Source organism: Saccostrea cucullata, unplaced genomic scaffold (assembly GCF_032062105.1).
Source record: "Saccostrea cucullata isolate Sc308-1 unplaced genomic scaffold, CSIRO_AGI_Scuc_v1 ctg4362, whole genome shotgun sequence".
NCBI lineage: Eukaryota > Metazoa > Mollusca > Bivalvia > Ostreida > Ostreidae > Saccostrea > Saccostrea cuccullata.
Genome location: NW_026931265.1, coordinates 1 through 20,559, shown reverse-complemented (window position 1 = coordinate 20,559; position 20,559 = coordinate 1). Strand labels below are relative to the sequence as shown.

Sequence of the window (20,559 nt, the reverse complement as noted above, 5' to 3'; positions counted from 1 at the left end):
ATATGCATCTTCAGCACGTGTACATTGGTTAACAAATGAAAAGAAGTGTGTGTGTGTGAGGGTGTGTGTGTGTGTGTGTGTGTGTGCGTGTGTGGCTCCCCCATAATGGGGACCTGCTATAGATACGCAAGTCGTAAAATGGGGACATAAAAAACATTGGGGACTTGATTTAAGTCCCCAATCTTTTTTATCGTTGAAAACGAAAAATTGACATGTCTAAATCCTAAAAATATCAAAAAAATAACGTGTCCCAGTTACGGGGTTTTATCGGACACATGATTACACAGATATCGTGTTGATTGAAATTGCCATCTTCACTTACACATCTCTGACGTTACACACTTCTAGATTACGCATGCGCGTGTGTAAAAAAAGCGGAAGTCCAATTGTTTGAAGCGGGATACAATAAACATGTGGAAAAGAAGACACAGAGGAAAGCCTGGGCACAGAATCCTAGATTCTTTTGATAAGGATGATTTTTATGCTGGAAAACGGTATGTTATCTACTTCTTGGATAAAATATGGTGCGAGGAAACTTGCATCAAAGTATTAATTATTGAAGGGGGGAGGGGGCAGTAACGATATAGGCCTATCGGGTACTCAGTTGAAATGAAAAGACAGTTATTTATGTGATTTTCTTTCTTGAAATGGTACACAATTTATGATATTCATTTCACAATGATTTAAAATTCATCAAATGCAAGGTATATTAATCGAATGTGTTTTGTATATCATGTCAACATGAAATGACCTTTACTAAGTTTTAACTGAACTAAATCCAGTCCACTTTAATTGGAGAAAATGGAAATGTAGTTTGTATGTGTGAGTTTTTTTTTTAGCCAATAGTGAGATCGGATTGTACCAATCCCCCCCCCCCTTCTTCTTGAGATCTGCAACTTATTGTTTTTAAAGCCAAACCTAAAATCGGGTTGTACCAAACACCTCAACAACCCACCCCCTTCTTCTTGAGCTCAGCAACCTACTTCTGGTGTTGTTTTCTTTTCATTTTTTAAAGCTAAAAGTGAGATCGGATTGTACCCCCCCCCCTTTCACTTGAGAGAGAACATACAGTGTAGTTATCAATTCAACATATATTTTACTTGTCCTATAATATATAGACATTACTAATACAATAATAGCCTACTCAAAATGCACTTATTATCTACTGCTAAAGAGCAAATAATTGAAAATCAAGTATATATTGTTTTCATGTTGTTTATATTAAAGAAACTTGGGCTGAAGCATCTTTTAATTTAAAAAGCTACCACATTACTTATATGACAGTACAATTCATTAAGTGACAATTATATTTTCCACATTTTTTCTTAATTATTATCATTTTACAGCATTCTTTAAAAAAAAATCACATTTGATCTCTCTAAGGGCCTGTATGTGTTATGGGCATTGGAATAAAAATGCTCAGAAAGAAAATATAGATAAAAACGTATGTCTTGAACAAATTTTATTAATGAATTTTTTTTCTTCATATAATTATTATCCTTAAACATGTTAAAAGATATAGAATTAAACTAGAATATAAAAATCATGCAAACTTGTGTTTATTAGATTTTTTTTAATCAGGTCATTATATCCTAAAGCAGGACATTATACCCCTGTCGTTTTTATTATGTCCAATAAAAATTTTAAATATTTTATTTCGCATTTTGCCACGATTCTCATAGAAGATAACAATATTTATCATTTCCAATAAAAATGATATTGTGTATGCACCAAAACTGACAAAAAACTATTTATTATAATCAGTCAGGACATTGTACTATAAGGGCATTATACACTTCCGGTGTAAACAGCTTACTCAGGAACTGAGGAAGCAGGTAAGGCATGGTTTGGACTGAAAAAAAAAACCACGTCCTTGTTTGATTCCTTGAAACGATTGTGTAATTATGTTCTGGAGACTTGAAGTCTGTACAAAGACACACTACTTTAAAGTAGTTTCATGTCGACCGCTTTATACCTGTTAGACAGATCATGGATAAGCCTTTCCGAATTCCCTCGGTTTAATAGACCCTATCAAGGTTATTGGCCGCCATCTTGGACTGGGGGCAAACATTGGGGGCTGACGTCATAATAACAATGGCCGAATCGAGCTCCGCAGCTGACGATGCAGCGAATATAATCGCCGCGTATAATTTACCTGCGTCGTAACAAGTGTACCTAGGTGTGCAGAAGAGACCCCAAGGTAATGTTTTTTTTACCATAAACAAGTATTTTATCTTTGATTTCCACTTTAATGACGTAAGTTGCATATTTACTCAAGGTTGTCAAAACCACGTGGCCGAAGGAAACGCTTCCTGTACTTTGGAGGTCGGTCATGTTTTGCATTGCCCTGGCTATATGCGGCATATTTCAGTACTGTAATTTTTGTGGTCTTATGTGGAGATGATTTGGATGCTAGGCAACTTTTTTCCGAAGGCCTGAGACAAAATTTAAATTTTTTATAGAGCTTTGAAATCGGCCAAAGGGGGTGAGATATCGGAAAAATAGAATACATCGGTATAAGATGAGCTCTAATGATCAATATCCAAGGTTGAACATTATTTTTAATTAATATAATTAATTTCATATAAATAAACTATATTTTGTATACTATATATATAAAATAAGTGTCATTAATTCATTACACCTTTACTGTACTTTCCTAGTCACTAGTCATTCACAGTTCAGTATTGACATTGTTTATACAGAAACTCTTGCAAGTATATACATGTACAAGGGGGTCAACTTCAAGAAAAAATATATGAAAGATATAAAGACACCTTGAAAAAAGTATTTTTCCCCGTGAAAATATTTTTTTCATCACTGCAATTTTGAATGCTTCTATTATGATTAAGAATATTGCTAGCTATTTGCACAAAACTTTAAAATTGAGTGAGATTTACATATATTTTAAAATACACTGAACATAAATATAGCAAATATTTTACATGCATAAAATAAGGTATGACTATCCTCAAATTCATGTTTAGTCAATTATAAACAAGGAGAAATAAAATAAATAAAGAAAAAAAAGAAATATTAAAAAGAAACCAAAAGGATTTTAATATTGATTCATGTATAGTTATACCAGAAAAAATATCCATGGTGCATGCATATGAAGAATAATTATGCAATTTTACACAATTTAATATTATTGTAGAAGAGAGGATGTCCCAGAAACATCTGGAGGTTTGATTAGGAGTCAGAGTTAAAGACACAGGATATGACATGACAGGATGCAGCTAAAGCAGCTCCAAATCGAGTTTGTTGGAGAACGTCGATGGCCTATGTTCCTCACAGAAAGACAGGCTGAAGTAAGTACAGGAAGTAAGTAGCAGGTACATGTGATTGTGCTTTCAAACTTTGTTATTTGAATTTTAAACAAACAAATTAGTTTTGAAATTAAAGTAAATCCCTGTGTAAATACATGCATTTTAATTTTAAAAAAAGGAATTTAAAGGTTTGAAAATAAAAATGATGAACTTTTTGCTTCATAGTTATAAACAGCCAATGAAATTGGATCAAAAATTACAAAAAAATATACAGCAAAACTCGGTTATAACGAAGTCACTGGGACCTGTGAAATTACTTCGCTATATCCGTAATTCGTTATAACCATATAAGAAAATCATTAAATTTATATAGCTGGGGATCAAAGATGACTTCGCTATATCCGTAAATTCGCAATATCAATGTTCGTACTAAACGAGTTTTACTGTAGTAGCATTGAGACATAATACCACCAAATTACAAGCATGAATAATTCCTTATATGCTAAGATCTTCCTCATTATTGCAAAGCAAATTGTTATTTTTTAAATATTTAGTTTTAAGAAATGGATATTTACAATATATGAATTTTATCAATTACCAAAGATATTTCATTAGGAAATTATTATTTTTTTTATAATTATACATGATTACATGTACCTACAAAATATCTATTTTTTCAGAAGAGTGCTCTTTCAATACTGCATGGCAATATAAACAGTATATGCCTCAAGTAAGTTTTAACTCTTCATATTTCAAATTTAAAGGAGATCAAGTTGTTCTGCATTTTTGCAACTTTTGCTTTGAAATGCAGTTATGTTGAATGATTAAATGACTCTTCTTGAGAAAGAGGTCGAGAAATGTGTGAAATGTATTTTTTTTTAACTGTTTAATAAATCAATTATTAAAGGCTATTTGCAATGATTTGAAACCACCTGTAGATTCAAAATGCATAATCATTTTACAAAGTTATACTTAATTATCATAAATGATAGTCTCTGTGCTATTTCTTTTTCAACAGATTTCTTTCTGATAAAATCATAGATGCTAAACTCTGGAGAATAATGGTCCTACTCCTGTGAAATGTATAATCTCCTCATTGCAGATTTTGAAGAATCCTCAATTCAAATCCAGACTGCGGCAGCCCTACATGTAGCTGTTGGACTGTTTATGGGATAACAATAATCAAAAGTCATGATATCGACGCATGGATTTTATCTCATCTTGATTAAATGTAGAGAAATCACAAACAGTCTATTTTGTGAAAGAAAGTGAAAGAGAAAGGATCATTTTGTATTGTCCTTTTGAATTTGCTAGGAAGTTTTTTTTTTATGAACTTTAAATTACCGCCTATGTACATATTTTAGTTGAAAGACAAAGTACACTTATTTACACCAAAATACTGATTAGCTTCAACTAAATATCAAGGATTTACATTTGCCAAGAATATTTTAATTTTACTAATTTGATGTTATATATTACAATTATTTGATATACAATGTAAATACCTATAATACTTACTTTAATATATATAATTACTTTGCATATATTTGCATGTATACTCAGAAAAATCAAATGAATGTTTTTTTTCAAAGTTGTTACAATAAGAGCTATTTAAAAGGAAAGAAAAAAAATTTGACATGATATTAAAACTTGTATTTTTATTTCAGCTTGTAAAAAATACATGTAATAATCATGATAAATAATAAATTTGTACATATATGTAAAATTGTTTTCAATTGAGAATACTTGACTCTCTTTAGCGCTTGATCCTTGGGATGTCATGTGCTAAATATGAATGTGATTTACCCACATTTTAAAATTGAGCTCTAGATCTAGCTGCCAGGTCTGTTGAAGAAATTTCAGGGTGATGGAGGAAGGGGGGATCAACTGAAAAGTAACGTTTTGAGGAGCAAAAACAATGTTCATATTAATAATCAGGGGGACACGACATCTGTATAGAAAAGCTTATTGTATTGTGTGATGTGTATATATTGTATCCATGGGATTTAATATATTGAGGGGTAAATGGTAATACCCAAATCCACACATGTTTTTATTTCATGTCTGCTTGCTAAATTGCTAAACATTATACAGTGATCCATTGACGAGTGAATCAAAGAATCTAATTTCCCTAAATTTGTAATTTTTTTTTCATACAGTTTTTTTTACAGGAGGAGGAGAGTAGGGGATTGTTGTACAATGATCATGCAAAAAGGAAATATAGGAATTCCTTGTTTTCTGCTGAAAGCAAATTTTTCACTTATTGTCGGACTGATCACAAGGATAGTTTGACTGTATATTCAAGATGAATATGCTTAAGAAAGAGTACCTGCTTAAATTTTTTCATGAGGAATATAAGCCAGATATTTTGTCTACAGTTCTTCTGTGACCTTTCCTCAATTGAATTACCGGTATATATTTCCGCAGCTGGACAATCACAGAGATTTCATATACAGTGTATATATATAAGTAATGAAAATAAACATAGGATGTATAAATTCTATTTTTATACCCCTCTGAAGGAGAGGGGGAATACTGTTTTGCCTGTGTCAGGCGTGTGCGTCAGTCCGTCTGTCTGTCCAAAACAAATTTTTTGGTTGCAGTTTTCTCAGCAACTACTCATCACAGATGCTTGAAAGTTTAGCACATCTTTGCTGAGGCATGCCATTTGGTGGGATTTCATTTTTCTATGAATTGGATGTCAACTTCCTATTGATCAGTGCATCTGCCTGTAACTGTACTCGAGTTTATTAATGTAATACATGTATTGTACATTCACATCAGAGCAGAGGTTTAACTGGTGAGCATCGGCTCGCAGACTTCTTGTTAGATTAGCATGAAATAGAAAAGGGGAAGTCGCATGGTATTGTTACAATAATATACACAAGTGATGGATGAAATATCATATCAACAAAATGATGTCCTAAACAAAGAAAAGGTCTTCAATACATGTGTACGTGTATTTGGATTCTTGTACAATCTTGATTCTTGAAAACTAACATTTTTTGGTGTTTTAATAAATGTCAATGATTAAATTTAAAGCATAAGATAATTAACCAGGTAAATGTATTGAATCAGAGACTTTGCATCACTAGTCAGAAGCTATAACTTTTGAAGTACTATTAATGTCAATACACAGTCTAAGTCTTGTATAGCTTTAAAAGTCCCAAAAATTGTAAAAAGCATTGTAAACCTTATTTAATAATTTTAACAGCTAAGCAGAAATTTACACACACAGTGCACATATGACACGGACAATTTTTTTTATATGATTAAAATCATTTTTTAAGAATAACTGTTTGAATAAATTTATATAATTATTTACTTTGAAGTTCCAATTTTGACATTATATACACATGCCACATATTTTTAAATCATTGTATAATATTGCACATGGTTAATATTTTTAATTATTTTTATTTATTTTTATTTATTTTAAATTTAATTAATTAAAAGTACCTAAAAACAGATGTTTTTATGGGCTTAAAAAATTATTCATTCAGTACTTCTTAATATATTCTCAGTTGGATCCGCCTGCGTCAGTGGTATAGATAAAAGAAATTAATTAAAAAAAAAAACATCTAAGTAAAAGATAAAATGTAAATGAGTGTTTTTATTCTTAAACCTTCTTTTGTTTTGATTTCCACAAATATTTCTGCTTAAAATGTAGGAAGAGGATAGATAGAAACGTAACATAAGCACTCAATCTCCGCACGTTTTACATGGTGCACGTTGTAGTATTGCAGTTCATTTAAGGTAAATAAACACAAATTATTAAAGAAAATGTTCTTTTTTAGAATGAAATATATTGCTTACAATACGTATACGTTCAGTTCTAAATGACAATGACTGTGAAGCGATCGCTAGACGAAAATTGATGCGGTGCATCTGCATCAGCTCCCATTGTTTACGTTAGCTACGATGTCGCGTGATGCCCCCAATCCAAGATGGCGGCCAATAACCTTGAAAGGGTCTATTCTCATTTCACTGTTAGTGTGTTTGTTTATATACAAACAGCTTTGAAATTGAATTTTTAAGAATTCATTATAATTGTAATGTATATCATATGATATGATCTTTTTTAAAGCAGGGTGCAATGTATTCAATTTTTGTATCCTTTCTATCAGAAAAGTCATAGGCTATAATAAGAATCATTTGCCTTGTTTAATGTATTGTGGTATATTAAGTTTATTTATGAATTCTTAAATTATTTCATTTCGATCCCGATGTAAATTATCTAGCTTATATTTGGAAACACCCACTTTTATGCGACCATCAGATCGGGGAGGAAGACGACTGGCTTAATTCTCTAAAGCTACACTCTTCACATACTAGAATCATCTTTTTCAATTCGTCCATCTGTTTATATTGCTTTTATAGTTTATATTTGTGTTAGACTATATTTTGGTTGGGGGTAAATTATGTACATCGTACGAACATTATAGCAGTTTTCTGTAAGACTTGTAATAAATTTGTAAATTCGGAATACCAATATTGACCTCATAGAACAACACCTACATGTAGTATCGCGAGTACCTCACAGATATAAATTCTTACTACCGCTCTTTTGCAAGGGAGTAGAGAAGGCTCTAAATTTCACAATTTAGATTTCTGGGGTATAACAATGTTTACACTAGTGACAATCGATAATTATGATTCAAACAACCATTATGCCGAAAGTACAGTGAATTGCCAAGAATTGAACTCTAAATAGTACAAATATAGCTAGATTATCAAATAAGGAAAGTTAAATAAATACTTTAAAAAGTAATGATGTTCAATGAGAATTTTATGAGAAAAGTCCGCTCTAAAGAGAAAAGTAATTGTTAAAAATGTAACATATATGTATGAGGATAAGCTCCTCTCTCAGATTTATTAGGCTGGTTAAGCATATGTTTAGCAAGATATTTCACTAGGATTTCTTTCTTACTGTCTGCAGGGTTATTTTCCCCCCATTTAATTTTTGCCCTTTCACACTTGCAAACAATTTTGCCCCGGTTTAACGTAGGTCGCGGGTTTGCTGACGTCATTAAAACTGGGTACGCAATTTATATGATTTGGGCGACTTTCTTGTGCACATCTGATTATGACGTCACGGTGAGAAAGGGAAAAATTCAGTACGTTATCTAGCTATAACTTTTGTTGAAATTTGTAGTTTTGTGTAACAGTATTCATAGAACATGCTGAAGTTATAAAAAATAATGAAGGCTTAATATTTTGATTCGAATGACCATCACTGAAAGTGTTAGAAAGCGTTTCATTATGTGTTATCAATCGCATCTTCTCGGGTCTATTCTGCTAGCACATGTACTTGTTTCTGAAATAAATTTTAACCCTTGTATCATGTATGATTTATAAATATTAAATACATGTATTAAATGTGTATAATTATAAAACAGGTTATCTAACTCCGAATTACACTCGATACCCCCTCCTCAGAAACGCATAGGGGTGAAGCGATACGCCTCCTTCACGGTTCGATACATATCATAAAATTGAGTCTCAGTTTGGTTATTTTTAATACGATACATTTTGATAGAAGGAAACAAATTCAACCATTGTTTCTTGCTTCCTTTAACTTAATCTAGTCAAATAATTTATGTGCAAAATGGATAGAAGAAATCAATTTAATTGATTTGACGGTTAAAAACTATTTTACAAACTTTTAGTCCACAAAAATTTACGTTTTTAAACTAATTATACAGAGAAGCACGTTTATACCTTATGCCAAACTCGACTGAATGACGATCCCGACCGAAAAACGAACTGAACCGAAAGTAGAGATTTTGTACCGTGTATCGAACCGAGAAAAAATACCGCAGTGAACCGATACAGCGGTGAACCGTTTCACTCCTAGAAACGCACTCATTTTAGTGTACACTTTCAGTGGAAATGCACTTATAAACTCTTCTACGATAATTTATCTACACAACCATATATGGCATGCATGTCTTTGTTATCATTTATCTCCGTAAACAGCGTCAAAACTCTGCTCACCGATGGAAAGTCCAACTCAATTATGAAACGGTGTGTGCTAATCTCGGACAAATCTATCTTCAGGTTGATCACAAATTAAAAACTGCTAAGACACCTCCGGGGTAATACTAATGAAACATAAACTAAATTACATACATTTTTTGAGCGGCATTGACCTCGATCGTAAATAACCACAGGCACGTAGGATATGACCCCCTCCCTCCTTTCCATATGCCGGGGGTGAGTAAATTTTTCCATTATTTAAATTTTAAATCTACCCTATATGTGTATGTTGATTTAATCGAAATATTTACTAATCGGAGGCACATAAAGAATTATACAAATGAAAATCTGAAAAGGAAGAAGAGTGTGTTTCAAATTTATCAATGTCTTCATATTCCATGATTCTCTACACTTTAGATAGTGATCATGCAAGTGAAGATTAAGGGAGGCAGACGTCGAGAATAGAAACAAATTGCAGCCGCGTCTTTTTATGTATCAGTCGAAAACGAAAAACAGCGTAAAGAGATAAAAGGGTAACATTTTAAATAACATGCAATACAAATTAAAAATCCAAAATAGGAAACCCCCCAGAAAAACAGAAAAGGGGGGGGGGGGGTCGATACTGTGTAAGTAACGGCATGCGTTTGTTAGTCACATGTACATATTTTACTCGCTGCGTTGCTTTCAATGTTCATTCAGTAAAATTAATGTTATATGTCTAAGAACAAAATAAAATCTGCCTGTTGATTATTATATAATAAGCGCCAAAAAAAAATTAATGTTTCAATCATCGTCCCATTTACCCCTCTAGAAATTCCTTTTAAGTACGCTTTTTTTCTATCCTTATACGTATAAGCATAATATAAAATCAATGTAAGATTTATTTTAGTTATTCGCTGCCTCTTTCAAAAGAAATTATTGTTGATTTGATAGCCTTGCTGAATTTACTAAAGAAAAGGGATAAATACAAAGCGCAAAAAACATATTTCGGGGTTGGGGGTTGGGGAAGTTAGTAGTCCTTGACTTCTAAATTATCTTCATACCTACGACTTTTTAAACAAACTTAGATCACAGATCTGCAATTTCAAAGGGGATGGGGAGTCTAATTTTCACCAATATTAGACGTAATAAGCTGAAAGGGAAAATGTCTAATAGTTATTTTATTGAATTATCATGATACTGGTCATTTGAAAGCAGATATACGTGAATTTCCCTTTTCTTAAAATCCGTATAATTTTTTTTTGTGCTCTGTTTACCGGATCAATATTCGCGACGTCAAGCTTGACGTCGCGATTTTTTATGACGTTGTGCTTAAAATTGCTACATTATTCAATATAATTCCAATCTTAATTTTATTTATTGATTCCTTGTGTTTTGATTGGACGAGAACAAATTCAAGAAAAAGTTTACACATCGATGAATTATTCAACCAGAACTACTTTCTTGACTGTTGTAAAAACAATGAAAACAGATACTTCTAGTCCGTTTTAGCTCAATTATGATTACAAGAAACTTATAAATGAATGAATGAATTAATGAATGGAAAGGAGATAAACAGGACTGACAGACGGGAATATATCATGTTTATGTCACTGTCTGATCACGAGTGTGAATTTTTGAAATCGCTGATCATGCTGTCATTTTCTCTACGTTCCATATCAGCTCAGTTGGTATCGTTGTGATATAGGGAAAAGAAAGGTACCTCAGACTCTTGCCTTTTCAGCATCAAATTCATATATTTACATCCTACAGATCCCATATTCTCCCTAAATCTTTGAGCGAACCAGAGCAAATCGAGGACAGTTTACATAATTGAATGCGGAACGAACTAACTATCGCTTGTAAACAAGCAATATAGTAAGTCGTACAATATTATGTTTTCGTAAAATAGCGTGACTTATTGTGATAAACCGTACTAAGATGTTTTACTATATCTTTCTGAAGATCATTCTTGTTTGCTGCTAATTGTGGTAAGATATTGTTTTTTAATTTTCCAATAATCAAAAAGAAATATTTTTACAAATAAATAAATATTTTTCAAAGCTTACATAAATGTTTAGTCGGCGAATGTACATGCACGACATGCACATGATTTTCGGGGTTTTGTTTAACAGTGTTTATCTCTGTAGCTTACTTTTAATTACTTTTTAAAGTAAAACAATAATTTGCAATGTCGTTTTTCATGTTTTAGAGATTCATAAAGATTTTGAAGTAATAAAACATATAGACATAACTTTTAAGTTAAGTCAATCCAAGCAATGCTGCCATATTTTCCCCAATCGTATCACCCATTCTACATATTATGAAATCCAATTCAATCAAATTTTACGGTCCACCTACAACTATCTTCTGATAGAACAAAAAAATCCGTTTTCTTATGTCGGAGAATTATCTAAATAATTATTTATTATCTAAAATAATAAAAAAAAATCTTACATGTATTTAGTACCAGAAATACCCATTTCTGTTTTTGTTTTTTTTTCAAAGTCGATGATATAATATATTTATTGATAATTCTTTGAATCTAATATCAATATAAAGCCGTATTTCGTTTTGGAAATATCGATTCCTAAATAATTTGAACTATTTTGCGTGAAGAATCGTGCGTTTGCGTTAGCAATCGTGTAAGATCGTGTAACGTGTAGAATCGTGAAGGTGAAGGATCTTTCGTGTATCAGGTTTAATCGTGCGTTAATCGTGCGGAATCGTGCGTGTAACGTGATCGTTCGTGTAAGTTGTCAACAATAACGTTCCAGCCACTGTACAAGGAAGTTTTTGATATGCAAGAACAATAACGTCATGTTTCTGCATGTACCAAGTCTTCAGTTTCAGAGAGTAGTGGTATGGATTCAGAAAACCACAGTGTGGTGATCTGGAAAGTTTGAATGTCACCTGATTGCTTAAAATCAACATTAAAATTAGGCTTGAGTATCACAAGCTTCCTAACGATACGATACATAACATGATATGGTCATGTGATACAACACGTATTGTGATACACTAGGTATCATTAACAGTTAAATTAACTGATATGCTTATATTCTTGCTCACTAACCCCCAGTTATAGAAAATATGAAAAATATCTTACCTAACCAAAGTTATTTATAGGCCAACTTATAGTCTTAACATTGTATTTTTTTATGCTACCTTGTTTTCAATCATTTTGTAGCTTTAAAAGTTCTCAGTTTGCATGTAGAATTTTTTAATAAGGCAATGAAAATTAACTTGTACTGTATCACGATACATACATGACAATACGATATACGTATCGTGAGGCTTTGCGATCTGGACGATTTCTAAATATGGAAGTCAAGAACGATAACCGAAAGTTGCTATAAATGTACATCAAGTACACATAATTATTTTCCTGTCCAATCAGACAACAGCATTTTTACACACCCCAAAACATATTTTAAAAGAACAAAAAGATAACACGTGCTTTTGTTTTTTTCCTCAAAAAGATTTTTTTAACAAAAAATCTGTAGAAGTAAGATGAAAACTTTTGAAGAATAAGGTATTCCCCACATTTTTACCGTGAACAACCTTGGCATTTTTATCTCGGTAAAGAAAAAAAATTATGCGCGATAGAATGTAATCGTTTACACAGGTATAGATTGCACCAGCAAGTTTTTATCAAGTTCAATTATAACATTTACCAGAATATAATATATGATGGTAAATATAATTTTGCTTAGCCGTCCGATTTTCATCGATAATGCTTAAATTCCATGTGTATAGATCAACTCACACAAGTGTTTATCGTATGGAGTTTACACATATAGTTTTGCATTATCACGGGTTTCATGAGCGCCGAATACTGAGCTATGCAGACTTTAAATGGGCACAAGGAAAGGCGTTTAACGTGGAGAAAACAGAATCCTGTAATTATGCATGAATGCGTTCTATCCCAATATCTTACCTCGCATATCAGAAACTGCATGGACTACTAGTATTCTGTAATAAACACTCAAAAATAATAAAGACTGTTATCTTTTCGATAAGATTTTTATGTCAGGCTCTAAAAACTGAAAATTTATATAAATATTTATATTTATATAAATTTTTTAACGTAAGTAAATATAAATTAAGTAAATATAAATAAATATAAATATAAAATATAAATTTTTTAACGTAAGTAAAATTTTGGGATTGCTAACTCCTAGAGACAGATTTTTTTTATCCCACATAAAAGACGTATTCCAAGCTTTCAAGTCGTGTTTGTTCACGGTAGAATTGTCATAAATATTATATTATTCCCAAATGCGCATAAAGTTTACAAAAAGTTTGTTCTAAAAGAATCTTTTGAGCATAAAACTTAAAAACCACGTGTTTTATTTATTCTCTCATGGGTTTGTCTAAATGCTGTTATCTGATTGGTCAGAAGGATTAGTGCCTTATTTATTCTGTGTATTAATAGCAATTCACGGTTATCGTTCTTGACTTCCTTATTTAGAAATCGTCCAGACCTGATACAATCGATGTATCGCTGTATTGTTACACCTCTAATTAAAACTGAGTGTTACACTGTTGGGTATATCTATAATGCAACCTAGTACATTAAGTACATACAACATCACATGATATCAGAGTCTAGACACACCTAATGTCACATGACATTTGACAAGCCCAATCTTATTAAAAAAGTAAATCAGTATCTGAGCTCATCCTAATGGTTGCATCGTCAACATATTACGAATTAATAGGATGATTTTCTCCTATAGTTTGGACTTTCAGTAGCATGGCATTCTCGGCGCTACGTAATGGCGAATACTAGTAGATTCTTATTGGTTAAGAAATTAATAACATCAGGAACTTAAAATTGTTGTTGACAAAGATGAGACAACTTATGCCTCACCTCTGTGCCGTGTGAGAACTTTTGATTGGCAATTTACTACACCAGTTGACATTTGGCCGCATTTCTATCATATGTATATTTCAACAGTGAAGGGAAGCAGTGTAAATTTCAGAAGCAAATTATAGGTAACATCGAGAATGCCACACCTTACTGAAAGTCCAAACTAATCATGTAATGGTCCTACTTCTCAGGTATTTTGATTGTATGATATCCAACATTTTAGAAATCACAAAATTTTATACTAATATTAACATTACATTTGGTGTGCATTCTTTGTAGCACTTTGGGGGGAAAGAAACTTCCGCTAAGTCAAGTACAGTATGCTAAATGTCTTGCACATACAGCAAAACTCAGTTATAACGAAGTCGCTGGAACGTATGAAATTACTTCGTTATATCCGTAATTCGTTATATCCATATATGAAATTCATTGAATTTCTATAGCATGGGATCCAAGATGACTTCGTTATATCCGTGAATTCGCAATATCCGTGTTCGTACTAAACGAGTTTTACTGTATGTTCATAATTAAGAACTTTATGAAATGCACTAAATCAAATCTATACGCTAACTTGCTCAAAAGTCAAATATTATATTTTTATTACACACTTAGTAATAAATACAGGTATTTTGCATATGCAATATGGCTGACGTCACAATAGCCGTATCAGCCGTCAATATCACACCCTTAATATATTAAACCACAAAAACAATACTTGTGATCATACAAAATTTTTGGTGGGTTCATATTCTTGTAATTTTAACTTTTTGAAAATAGATTTAATCTTAATTTACAAATACGTACATGAAATAGATTATTTTCAAATTATGGATCGAGTGCATTGAAATAGAAGTAGAAACAAACCCAAATTGTATGAGACAATAGACCATGTACATGTAGTATGTTAGTTTACTGAGGCCGAAGGCGATTCAAAAGTCAGCCAATTTATTCGTTGTTATTAAATGTTATTGAATTTCCAAATGTTTGACACGTTTGTTCTTGTCTCCAACAAATGTATACACTCGTGATTTAAAGCATAGTGTAATAACACATTATGATTAGTGTTGGCAAATGGGATGATTTTTATTAAGCGGTTACTCGCTTCATCTTCCGATCGAGTACCTGGTTACTCGGATAAATTTTGGTAAAAGCATCAATATCTATTATTTATCTTTTTCTATACTTATCGGTATAGTAATCCGCAAATATACTGTATATGGACATTATATTTACAATACACACATACGATATCATCAAAGATTTACTGTTTTAAAATAAAGAAAATAAGGAAGTCGACACACGGAGAAGACATATAAATATGTCATTGTCACAGACCATTTTACACTTTCCTTTTCGGCCCCCGAAATATGTCGCAATCAAGGAGAATGATTATTTACATACTCCATAATTAATAGTCAGTATGTGGAGTTTCCAGTAAATCGCTGGTTTCCGAATATTTTAAGATTAGGTGATTTAACAGATTTTGAATCAGCTGTTCTTCTGGTAAACTCCAAGCTTATTATGTCTGCGACGGCATCTCGTTAACTTATCAAATGAGGTAATTATAACTAAGGTCTTCAAAAGATATATACCCCAAGCAATCAAAGCTATCAATTATATAAACTGTGAAAACTAATCAAAACAGTTTGATCCACTACAACCATGCACTAGATCAAGTCTAATGGTATCTAAAATTAGGGAAATGTGTAAGTTAGTATACCGGTACATTTATAAATTATTAAACATTTATTTCTATGCCTTTACTATGGAGAATTCATTTTATCCAAGTAACCGAATAGCAGTTTTACTAACCGATACTCACATCGTTCGACAGTTAACCAGTTAACTGAGTACTCGTTGCCAACACTTAGAATTATGATTGTAATTTATCAGCTGTATCAAATGTTTAAAAGTGGAAAAAATATTATTAAACAATATTATTAAACAATAGATACTCAACTATTTACTAAGAAAGTAGTTAAGTGCATTGATATCTAGCATGGTAACATTTACAATGACACATGTTTCAGGCGCGGATCCAGGAATTGAAGTTAGAGGGGGCGCAAAAAATAGGCAAGGGTTCTGGGGGCCGCCTTGAGGCCCCCAGTGGGTCTAGGGCAAAGCCCTGATGGGGTCTCAGGGGGCGAAGCCCCCGGAAGCTCCTGGATTCTAGAGATTTTGTAGGGTAAAAATGAGGTCTACCAAGTAGAAATATATACATTTTTTAGACGAAACTGTGATTTACTTTAACTTTGACAATTTTAGGGTGGCGCGTGCCAGGTGCGCCCCCCCTTTAATCCGCCACTGTGTTTTAAAACGCCCAATTTGATTGGTAAAAAAATGTTAGCAAATCTATGGTTGGTCAACGTGGTCAAGAGGGAAAACCCAAAAATCTCCTGGAACTTTAATTTGAAGTGAACTCACTCTGAGGTACACCCCAAAATGCTCAAGGAAAAGGTGTCTAGTCCAACCAGAGAGCACCTTAACCCCTGATCATTTAATTTCTATGCTTATTGTATAGGAATTGGAACTCAATAGTATTACAAACTTTTACTTTGAGAATAATATTGATAAATTTCTGTATAAAAATGCTTTTACAACATGTATTAAAGATTTGTTCCTACTTTTAAAAAAAATTCCAATACATTCTGAATTTATTTTATGATTTTTTTTTTTTGTTAGAATGTTCAAGGCAACCAGAAGCTTGAGTCCATCCTGAACATAGAGACAACACAGATATTAGCAAAGCTGGATAATATTGCTAGAGGATTAGTTAATGCAACTCAGCAAGGACTAGTGATGGATATGTTCCAGGTTCCACAGCTAGGAGAATGTCAGGAAGAAAAGCCTCATCATTAAAAGTGTTACAGGTGAATTATTTAGGAATTTAAGAAATAAATAGGATAGATAAAGATTCACTAGGGAATGAATTTTTTGTTGGTTCATGATCACATCTATTGAGAAGCCAAAGGGAAAAGTATTGCATGCAGTAAATATTGTTTGGATGTAATCACACTTAATCTTTGTACCGGTATATAAATAACCTTTATCCGTATTGATAAATATTTTGAATTTATTTCAGATAATATAAATCTAAATTCATTACTGTGTCAAATTATATTTTCGTTTCCAATGTCTTTGTTCAAGAGACAATTACAAATAGTCAAATGAATGCACTTTATTTCTCCATCAATATACTGGTTCATTGATAGGCGCTGCTAAAAAAAAATCACGTGCAGGGCGGAACAAATATAGAGACAAGAAGCAGGGCTTGTAGCACGTTTATTGGCGGAATCAATTATATGTAAATATAAAGAATAACTGTCATTTTCAATTTCATGACAATGAACAATCGATCGACTTGCATGATAACTTTATGCATAAATGCCTTCCGCGTTTATGCAAATTATCACGCCAACCAATTGATTGATCACATCATGAAATCGAAAAATAAGACAGTTATTCCTTAAATAACATTTTTATTCATTTATTTAATACATGTTGTATGGATTTTGTCAGCATCTTCAGATGGTGAAATGTCAAGCAATAAGTGCATTCCAAGCCCTCAAGAAATTATCCTCAGGTAGTTTCGATTCAAGTTTGTTCAAATCATGACCCCCGGGATAGGGTGGGGCCAAAATGGCCGATCAAAGTTATATATAGGAATATATAGGTAAAATATTTAAAAAATATCTTCTCAAGAACCACAGGGCCAGGAAAGATGAAACTCGTGTGAAATCATCCTCAGGTAGTGTAGATTCAAGTTTGTTAAGATTATGACCCCCGGGGGTAGGGTGGGGCCAAAATGGCTGATCAAAGTTTTACATAGGACTACTCACTAGATAAGGAAATCTTTTAAAATCGTCTTCTCAAGTACTTCAAAGCCATGATTAGTGATATTTATGTTGAGAAACATCCTCAGGTAGTGTAGAATTAAATTTGTTCAAACCATTATAACGCCTAAGGGTAGGGTGGGGCCACAATGGTGGATCAAAGTTTTACATAGAAAAATAAAGAGAGAAATCCCAAGAACAGAAAAGCTATGTTAAGTCATATTGACATGTAAGCATCCTCATGTATTTAGGATTTAAATTTATTCAAAACATGGCCCTTTGGGGCAAGAAGGGAATCAAATTCAAATTATTATGAAGTTATATATAGGAAGAAAATGTTTTTAAAAAATCTTTTTATCAAGAACAGTAAAGTCATATGCAGTGTTTATATGAAGGCATTGTCAAGTAGTATTAATTCAAGCCCCCCCCCCCCCTTTCAGTTAAATTTTCCTGATCTGATTTGTGCTTTTTCCTAGCCGATTTGCTCAGGTGAGCGATGTGGCCCCTGGGCCTCTTGTTTGAAATTACTGGGATCAAAGCTGTTGATTATTGCTCAAAAGTTTATCATATACTTACACGTTTTATTCTGGTTGAAATGTTTGTAATTTTACAATTAAGTTGCAATTTTTTCAGAGGCACTAAAGGAAACTGATGGCATTGTTTTTGTGTGGGTGATGAGAATAAGAGTGAGGAGGAGATAGATGACAGTCAAGACAATCAGGATGTCCATACTGTCACTCCAGGTACTGTATACACACTGCATTACCCATTTTAAGCAATAAGTTTCTTAATTTGAAATTATATGCAGAAACCGGGCATGGCCAGCCAGTCTACATGCATGGAAAATTTTCTAAAGACTTGATATTGAGTATTACCAGTAGAGCTTCAGTCTAAAATGCAAACAGGTGGTTCTCTTCAAGAATAGGCCAGAGTATAGTTCAGACACAAGTTATTTGCATTGATTGAACTATACCAATTTCAGAGTCATAACATTTCACAAATATGTCTTCTGAATGGAGATGGAGGAGCTAGCTGAGATTAAATTCCTAATCAACAAAATATTTTACTGGATGTGAATTTATATACTGTGAAATCACTTATTTCCGTGGGGGTTTAATTTTCGTAGTTTTCGTGGTACGAAGAGACCCACGAATTCATGTCTACCACGAAATGTAAATTTTCATATGCATAACTACTAAAAAGTCCATCATCAACGAAATCAAATCCCCATAAACCAACATTTTCTCCTTCAACCACGAAAATTTGACCCCACGAAAATATGTGATTTTACAGTAGCAAAGCTTTCAAGTACACAGACCATTCAAATAAAGAAAGTACCTATGTATCACAAATATACTAGTAAACAATCATTCTCCTGCCAGATTATATTTTAGATGAAAAAAAAATGCTTTAACTCTTATAGCTATTTTTATTTTTTATTTTTTTTTGTACAGACCGTACCACCAACCAAGGAAAATTATATACTGAAAATATCATTTTAGGGAAGAAGTCATTTCTGATCCTAGATCTACTGTGGAAGATTCTACATGCAAGTGACAAGAGATACAAAAAAATCCCAAGGACATCATGAGAAATGAATTTAATCAACAGACATTGTGGAAAAGATTTTCTAAAATATTGTAATAGGACCTTAGAGAAGTGTAAAACACCAAGGATATAATCTTGTTAAAAACAGAGAAAATCTTGATTAACATTCTACTTTCAATTGATATACTTTAAGAAATATGATAAACACTGTGTTTTAGAGCCACAGTAATGGAGGACATTGAATTCTTTGCAGCAGTTTTATCATTAGGCCATTCCAATTTCTTTCTGTTTTTAGTGTCTGCGGATGGATTGGTTTTGAGGTCATGCAATTAAGAACAAACACAAAATAAAATTGACAAATACAAATCTTTGACAAGCAATTTACTCTTCTGGGATCAGCATCTCTCTTTTTTAAAAGTGATGTGCCCAAGTTTTTTTTTTTGTTTCATTAAACTAGTAGTAGTAGCAGTTTAATTTAGTTATAATACGAGGAAAATTCTCAAATGATGCTAAAGGAGTTCTAGAACTTTGCGTAAAATGTTGTTTTTCCCCTTTTGGTTTGTTATTTTTAGCTCACCTCAACGAAGTTGGGGGAGCTTATGTAATACCCTCGGCGTCGGCGTCGATGTCGGTGTCAGCGTTGGCGTCCCAGGTTAAGTTTTTTGGAGCAGTTTTCTTTTTAACTACTTCTATGTCCTATATGGATTAGACATGCATGGAGGATGGTTCTAGTGTGTTTCATTGCACCATTCAAAGTTTCAGATGCTGCAATTTCAGCAAAGGAATGACCAGGTTAATGTTTTTGGAGCAGGTTAACATTTTTGGTGCAGTTTTTGGTGTAGGTTTCATTTCCAAGTAACTATAAGCCCTATGTTGACCAAACTTGCATGGATGATACATCTAAGGATGCATACTATCGGGCTTGCTTCGGATGCTGAATCTGACCTACATTTTCCGGTTGAGTGAACAGGTTAAAGTTTTTGGTGCAGGTTTCATTTCCAAGTATCTATAAGTCCTATGTTGACCAAACTTGCATGGATGATACATCTAATGATGCATACTATTGGTCTTGCTT

The 20,559-nt window shown here is 32.7% G+C and overlaps 2 long non-coding RNA genes across 3 annotated transcripts; both read left to right on the top strand.

Annotated features, from left to right (window-relative positions):
* Positions 1–1,759: 1,759 nt before the first annotated feature.
* Positions 1,760–20,488, top strand: LOC134232032 (uncharacterized). Of its 2 annotated transcripts, none has more exons than XR_009984678.1 (4): positions 1,760–1,835; positions 16,786–16,973; positions 18,570–18,679; positions 19,439–20,488. It is a non-coding gene; the product is annotated as an uncharacterized LOC134232032 (long non-coding RNA). The 2 variants fall into 2 exon arrangements; XR_009984679.1 differs by lacking the exon at positions 19,439–20,488 and adding an exon at positions 19,391–19,409.
* On the top strand, positions 2,022–3,991 carry LOC134232033 (uncharacterized). Its single transcript, XR_009984680.1, has 3 exons — positions 2,022–2,200; positions 3,158–3,324; positions 3,950–3,991. It is a non-coding gene; the product is annotated as an uncharacterized LOC134232033 (long non-coding RNA).
* Positions 20,489–20,559: the final 71 nt, after the last annotated feature.